Genomic DNA, 8,247 nt, shown 5'->3' with positions numbered 1-8,247 from the left:
ATATATATATATATATATATATCTGTGTGTGTGTGTGTAAGGAGAAGTGCTCTAATTCCTTAATAATAAAGAACAGTTACACAAAAGAGAAGAGGGCCTATAAAAGAAGGAAGCCTCTCAAAAAAGAAATGCCATAAAAAAAAGGGAGCTATCTAACGTAAGGAAGAGAAAGAAGGTCACCGTACAATAGTAAGGCCAATGGGGGAGGAATCCTCTTGCTAACTAATGGGACTTCAGTGTGAAGACCCCTTCTAGACAACCAATTGGATGGTCTATTACCTTTTTTATGTATGTGAGTAAAAATTTTGGAGCAGTTCTTCAGCAAAAGATGAATCCCAGAAATCCAGTAAATTAAGTTCCAAGGGATGTCACAAGAACCCTTGATGATGTTGATAAGAAGTAAGGAATCAGATTCAACCCACAACTAATTAAAATTGCAGGTTTTGGCAAAATAGAGAGCCTAAAAAACAGCTTGCCATTCAGTCTCAAGAGGAACCACAACCATAACAAGAGATTGGAAATATTAAATGCACTTCCCCCTTTAATTCTTGAAGACACCACCAATACCGCATAATGTGATTTATGGCTACAATCAGTATTGACCTTAATCCAGCCGTTATGGGGAAGAGACCAACTAATTTTCAATACTTTAGTAATAGAAGGTTTGCAAGAGGGGGCCAGCTCCAATATAGCTCTAAACTTTTTGAGTTTAATCAATTTTGGTAAATAAGCAATGCAATCCAGACCCACCTTCATAGGATCTAAGGGAGTAGCTTCATACTTCAGATGATTTCTAGCCATCCAAACATACCAAGCCACAATATTAGGGATATCTTGAAGTTTGGAAACTCTCCAATCTGACCAGCAATTAAAGAAAACATCCCATGAAAGATTCATGGTAGGAACATTAAGCTTTGCTAGCACAAAGTTACAAATTTGTTGTACCCAAGGGCAGACAAAGAAAAGGTGAGCAAGGGTCTCCTTCTCTGCCAGACAAAAAATACATCTAGAGGGTCCTCTAAGACCCTTCAGTTTCAAGATATCATCAGTGGGAATCAGCTTGGAGAAGAGTCTCCAAATGAAGAAGGACATGGAAGGAGTAAGAAACTTGTTCCAAATCATAGAACCCCAATCCACCACCTGTTGGAGAGGGGTAGGTTGAGATAAGTTAAGTAGAGGGGTAGGTTGAGATAAGTTCTTTTTTATTACAATTCTGTCCTTTTTCCCTTTGTTAATAGAAATTTTCTGAATATTAGAGATTTAAGAGGGGTTGCAGAAAGGAAGGATGGGATTCAGATTCCAATTTTCATTCTCCCATAGATCCTTTACTAACTTGGGGAAGGCTGGAGTATTGTGATCTTGAAGCAGGTTGCCTTCCAAAGATCAATTATCCCACCAGAGGTTTATAAAACCTTCACCAATCTCCCAAAGAAACATTTGTCCAGCTTCGTCCCTAACATGTAGCATCTTTTTCCAAATAGGAGAGTCTTCCAAGCCAACAAATAATTGAGTAGGATGTTGCTGTTTACAGTATTTACCCCATAAGAATTCAGCCCAAAGGGAGTCCTGGGCTCTGAATTTAATCCCGAGTTTACAAAAGTTAGTGTGCATTATGTGAGGAAAGGACTTAAAGCCTAACTCTCCTTCTATTAAAGGTTTACAAACTTTAGCCCAAGTGGTCCAGTGCTTTTGTTTCCTTTGACCAGCCCACAGAAATCCATTGAACATTCCTTCTAATAGTCTTTGAGTAGCCTTTTTCATAACATTCATTTGCAAAAGATAAGATGGAATGGCAGATAAAACACTCTTCAGAAGGGTTATCCTACCCCCATTGGATAAATAAGTATTATGTCAAGCTTGCAGTTTGCTTTGAATCTTTTCAAGGATATGATCAAACTGAAATTTTTTAGTTCTCCCTTTGATCAAAAACACTCCCAGATATTTCACAAGAAGACAGTTGTTGGTAAGCGGAGAGTACATAATAGGGGAGGGAAATTGGATCCCCAACTAAAAGCAAAGAAATACAATAAAGTCTTAGGGGTTCCTTTTTTGAAAAAAATAAAGCAAAGTTATAGCAAACCCAAAATACATACAACCCAAGTAAATATACAACTCAAATAGAGTATACCCAACATTTCCATGAACAAAACAACAAATATTAGAGGTCCAGATTAGCAAAAATTGAAAACGGTGAGCCATCGAGCACTCAAAATAAATAATATCGTAGATTCCATCCTAAAATCTTCAAGGAACCAAGGAGTACTCCACATGGTCAGTTGATGAATGAGGGCTGGACCTGAAATCAAAAATAACAAAACCTTCCATTGTAAAATATTAGTTATATTGGTATACAAAAAAGTCAGATAGTTCTTAATAATCCTGAAGAAATAAGTAGAATGGTAAAACATAGAAAAAATAGAAGTAGTAGTACTATAGATTCAAATAAGTGGTGAAGACCGAAAAGTATTCCTGTAGTGGGAGAAATGCATAAACCCATAAAATAACACCAAAAAATGGCCCCAGTGTAGCGTGCAATAGCAGGTGTTAAAAAACCAAAGCCAAAATACATCAAAATGTGGAAAATCGATGCCAAAGAAAGAAGGAACACCAAAAAATTCCCAAAAATAAAAAGCAGAAATGTTATCTTCTAATGTAAGGACCATCAAGCAAATCTCCATTTAACAGAATCTGTAAAGGAGGTGGGGGCACAATACCCACCAAAACCCTTTCTAATCCCTGCTTAGCAAGCCAATCAGTAGGGGAATTACATTCTCTATAAATGAAAAGCATTTGGATGACCAAATTATGCCTTTTGATGAAATTTCGAATCATATTAAGCACACAAATAACATTCTAAGTAGGGGGAATGATCTTATTAAACATATTGATAATAGTTATGGAATCAGACTCTATATAAATAGTATAGAAGTGAAACATAACTGCAATTTCTATAGCATACCAAATGACAAAGCCCTCAGCCTCTAAACCTATGGAGGTAGCAATAGGTGAGGCAAAATAACATAGGCAGTGGCCTAAGGAGTTCCAAAAAATACTACCCACTCCTGCACCTTGTAAATTCTAGCTTTTGTCCACATTCAACTTGACCCAACCGACGGAAGGGGGTTTCCACCTAACCAAGGAGGCCATTCTACCCCTCGGTGGAGGGTTTTGATGAACCAAAAAATTCCAAGAAGCTTTAAGATAGTAAGTAATAATATAAGAAGTTGTAATAGTTGGCATAGGAGGGGTTGACTCAAACTTATGTTCATTTTTTCCAGACCAAAGAAACCACAAAATGATAAGGGGAAAAGAGTTCAACTTCCCATCATATAAAGGCACATTCTTCTAAGCACAACAATAATTTTGCAAATCTAAATTATTATTATCATTTGTAATCCAAGCTATACCGAAATAAATCCCAACCAAACACCATATATCATGAGAAAACTGGCATATAAAGAAAATATGTGAGGCAGATTCCTCCTCACAATTACAAATATAACATCGCGAAGCCATTCACAAGCCTTTTAGCTTCAACATATCATCAAAAGAAAAAAGTAATAAAAAGTATCTCTATAAGAAAAAAGATATAGAAAGGGATATGTAAGCATTCTAGAGATTGGTAGTCCATCAACAAGGAGTAAAATAATGTTGATTTTGATACAAAAGTTTGGTAATAGAAGCCTGAGAAGTGAATTTCCACATAGGACGTCCTTTTTAGTTGGGGAGAGAGGTATTTTAAGGACACTTCCCATCTTATTTCCCACTAAATCCCTAAGCTTATGAGCATCCCAAGATCCATCTTGCCAGCAATCAGAAACAAGTATCATATCCTCTAGAAATTAATGAGGGAAAGTAGAGAAATCTACAGCGCCCCAATGATCATTCAAAAAGGATAAATTTCCAATGCCAACATCCTAATAAATAAATTTTTGAGCCACAAGATGAATTTTAATCATAGCTTTCCAGAGTTTAGAATTACTAGTTTTCCATTCAACATTCGTAGGATGAGCTTGCGTGCAGTATTTTTGATGAAGAAAGCAAGCCCAAAGTGAGGTGCGCATATATATATATATATATGTATCTATATATATTTGCCACAAATGCCCATTGTACATATAGGGTAAGGTACCCCACTTATACTGGGCCAAATTAAATTAAAACAAAAATAAGGGATTACAATTACATGATTTAGATATGAGGAAGTGAAATCTTATCCCCATGAAGAAAAGAAGATAAAGAAGGAAGTGGGGAGTTTCTAACAGGAATTGACTCAGAGTTCTTCCCTAAAGCGGCCAACCAGTGAGCTAGACTATTTCCTTCTCTGAGGATGTAAGTGAAGAGTATCTGTAAAGGTCAAGTGTAAAGTAAAATTTTTCTGATCCATTTGTTAATGTGCTAGGGAGGTTGTTCTAGTTTTTTCAATATCATGATACCTATGAGAGAATCTGATACCATCACAAGCTGTTTAACCTTACTTTGATGAGCAATATTGGTGGCCCAGAAGATGGCAATCATCTTAGCTTTGAAAGCATCAGTTCCCACAGTAGGAGAATGGAAATACATTAGGAAGTCCCCTAGTGGGTTTCTAAACACCCTCCAAAGCGAGCATCTCCCTTAGAAAAGCTTCCTTCAATGTTCACCTTCATCCCATTTGGGGGGGGGGGGGGGGGGGGGCCCCAAAGAAATAGATAAGGGAAGGGAGAGATATGTGTTTAAAAGTTATGTAGGAAAATCCATTCTTGCATAGATTGAGAAATTTATGATGTTGATATAATTTATGGATGTAGGAGATACTATTATTGACCACAGAAGTTGTCATTGGTTGCTTTCCTTTAAATTTTGTTTGATTCCTCAACATCTAAAAGAACTAAGCCATAATTCAAGGAATTAATAAGAGATCAGCATCCTTCCAATCAGTCTAACAGATAGAGAATTTTAACCAGCTCAATTTGAACTTATCCACCTTCAACTTGTCTGAAAGGTAGGACCAAATTCTTTGGGCAAAGGAACAAGTGAAGAAAAAGTGCTCAATAGATTCCTCATCTTCATGGAGGAGATAGTAGTAAGAATGTCCCCTCAATCCCTTAAGCTTCAAAATATCATCAATAGGTAGCAGTTGAAGCTAAAGCCTCTAGCAGAGAAAAGACATAGAGGGGGTTAGCGATTTCCTCAAAATGGCTTTACCCCAACTAACTTGCTCTCGTTGAATGAATTTTTGGTAGATGAAGGAAGAAAACTTTTGTGAGAAGGAATGATTTGTGAAAATTTTATCCCTCTTACCAAGGGACAATGGGGTACACTTAACCAGATTAGCTTGGTCAGGAGTGAGAAGAGTGTCCAACAATCTACAGTTCCACTGGTTCTCAATCCAACAATCTTTCACTTTACATCTATAATTGGTAGTAGTATTATTAGGCTTGAGTTTATCCCCACTCCAGATCCATTAATCAGGCCAGAATTTAGTTTGGACCTCCCCCAAATCAAAAATGAATAGCCTTTAGCTTGGTTTCTGATTGCTAATAAATGAGACCACAGTCTTGAATCACCCAACTTAGTGGTAATAATGGTAAAATGCACATTTTTTCAGTATTTACCCATCATGAACCTAGCCCACATACATTCCTGAGATCTAAATTTAAGCCACAAGTTGCACAAATTGATGCAAATAAGATGTTGGAAGCTCTTAAAGCCAAGGCCTCCAACATGTACATGCTTGCATAGTTTCTGCCAGGGTAACTAGTGCACTGGCTTTTTTTGCCCAGCCCATAAAAACTTATTGAAGATCCTCCCAAGGAATAGTTGCGTACTTTTATTCATACAAAACATCTAACGGGCATAATAAGGCATAATAGTAAGGATGCTCTTCATCATTGTAATTCTCCCCCCATTGGATGGAAATTAGGTTGTCCAACAATTGAGTTGGGCTTTAATCTTGTCTGTAATATCATTGAACAGTGTTTGTTTGGTTCTACCTTTAAGCAGCTACACACCAAGGTAATTAATGGGATGGGAAGCACCGCTGAAGCCAATATAATTAGAGATCCAATTTTTAATGGGAGTATTCAAATTTTCATTCAAGAAGATTTGACATTTCTGGTGATTTAGAGCCATACTAGATGTTAGCTGAAGGTGATTTAAGCCCTGATAAAGTACTTTGACAACAGTTTTAGAAGCATTAGAGAATATAATTATATCATCAACATAGGATAAGTGACTAACACTAATGTTGGATTTATGGTTATAAGCCAAATGTATGGAATTAACAAAGGGGTGATAGAGAAACCTGGATAAATAGTCAAATGCTAAGATGATAATAGTGGGGGACAATGGGTCACCTTGTTTGATTTGCTTGGTAGCACTGAAGAACCCATGACCCTTGTCAGTGACCAAAATTGAATGTGCATTGCATTGAAGGGATCTTCCAATGAGCTGAATAGATTCTACCTGAAAGCCCCTAACAATTAATGTTTCTTAAATGAATTCCAAATTAATGGTGTCAAATGCATTCCTTAAGTGTAATTTGAATATAACTTTGTTTCCTATGCACTTCCCGTCCAAGTCCAATAGGAGCTCTTGGGCAAGCAGGATGTTGTTTGTGATATTCCTTCCCTTAATAAATGCAGGTTGGTTTTCATTGATGAGGCTATGGAGGTATGGTTGGAGTCAAAACAACAAAATTTTGTTGATAATCTTGGAAATGACATTAGTAATGTTGATTTGTCTGAAATCCCCCCAAGTTTTTCTAAGCCTATTCTTTGAAATAAAAGTGACAGTAGAAGCAGTGAAGTTTTTGGGAGGATCAATTCCTTTGAAAAAGTTCTGGACTGCAGGAATAACATCAGAGCTAATTTTAGTCTATGTTGCTTTGTACAAAGTGGAAGAGAACCCATCAGGACCTGCAAAATTTTTTCCATCAATATAATCTAGAGCCTACTTAATTTCTTCCTCTAATGGAACTTGAGTTAAATCCAACACTTGCACAAACTCCCTGGAGTCACTGAGCAAATTCTCCTTTATGGGGGGTCTGGAATTTTTCTTGTAGGTAAAAAGATCTTTGAATTAAGTCACAACAACTTTGGTAATATCCTCAGCATTAGTAAGTTTTTGTCCCACTGAAATAGTAATTGATAGAATCATATTACATTTCGTCTTGAAATTGATACAAGCCTGATAGTAGCTGGAGTTTTGGTCCCCATCAATGAATTTAGTGATTGCAGCTTCCTGCTTAAGGAATGTATAATGGTAATTAATTTGAGCCAGAAGATCTTTGTTTGCCCTGTGCAAGACAGCTTCTTTTGCTAAACCCTGTTGAAATTTATCTTCCAGTTTAATACCTCTTCTTTAGCATATTTTAAGTTGGCATGGAAAATGCCAAAATTTTCCCAATTCCAGCTCCTAAGGGGTGAAGCTACCTTTTTTTTTTAAGCCTCCATAAATTGAGCCAAGAATTTTTAGTATGATTAGTGTTCCAAGCCTCCTTAATTTCATTGAGGAAATCTGGGCAAAGGGTCCACATATTCTAAAAGCTGAAAGGTGTACTTCAAATAATGTTGGAGTTGTTAATAGTACAAAATAATGGTTTGTGATTCGAGCTAGCCATAGATAATTGTGAAACATTGGTATAAGGAAAATTTTGCATCCACTAAGAATTTCCCAGCATCCTGTCAAGCCACTCCTAAAGAGTGCCCCTTCTCCAAGTAAAGGGTGGGCCTTGAAAACCCAAGTAAAATAAGGAAGCATCATTGATGAAATCATTGAATCTATTCATATCAGAAATTAAAGGGGGTCTTCAATCGCTTTTATCAGTAGGTGAGGCAACACAATTGAAATCCCCTCATGTGATCCAAAAGGAGTTGATACACTGGCTAAGCTGTAACAGATCATGCTAAAGTATTTGTTGTTGGGTGGCATTACATCTGACATAAATAAAGGTTACAAAACCTAGCTAAGAACCATTGGAAAGTTGCAAATGAATAAACTGGAGATTTTTTTTATTACACTCCACTTCATCTCAGTTCTGAAAAAGAACCAGATCTTATTATTGATGTTGGCAAAATGAGTGAATTTAGGGAACTTCTTAAGGGAATTCTGAGGATGTTTGGTGACCATATGCTCCAAAAGAGCAAAGCACCATATTTTATGAATTATAATAAGGTATAATAATCTTTTAAGGGAAGAAGGATGTACAAGCCCTCTTATATTCCAACATAGAAAATTTATCACTGGGAAAGATTTTTCCTCTTT

The sequence above is a fragment of the Phalaenopsis equestris genome, unplaced genomic scaffold (assembly GCF_001263595.1).
Source record: "Phalaenopsis equestris unplaced genomic scaffold, ASM126359v1 Scaffold001200, whole genome shotgun sequence".
In the NCBI taxonomy this organism is placed as follows: domain Eukaryota; kingdom Viridiplantae; phylum Streptophyta; class Magnoliopsida; order Asparagales; family Orchidaceae; genus Phalaenopsis; species Phalaenopsis equestris.
Note: the sequence above shows the minus strand (reverse complement) of the source record.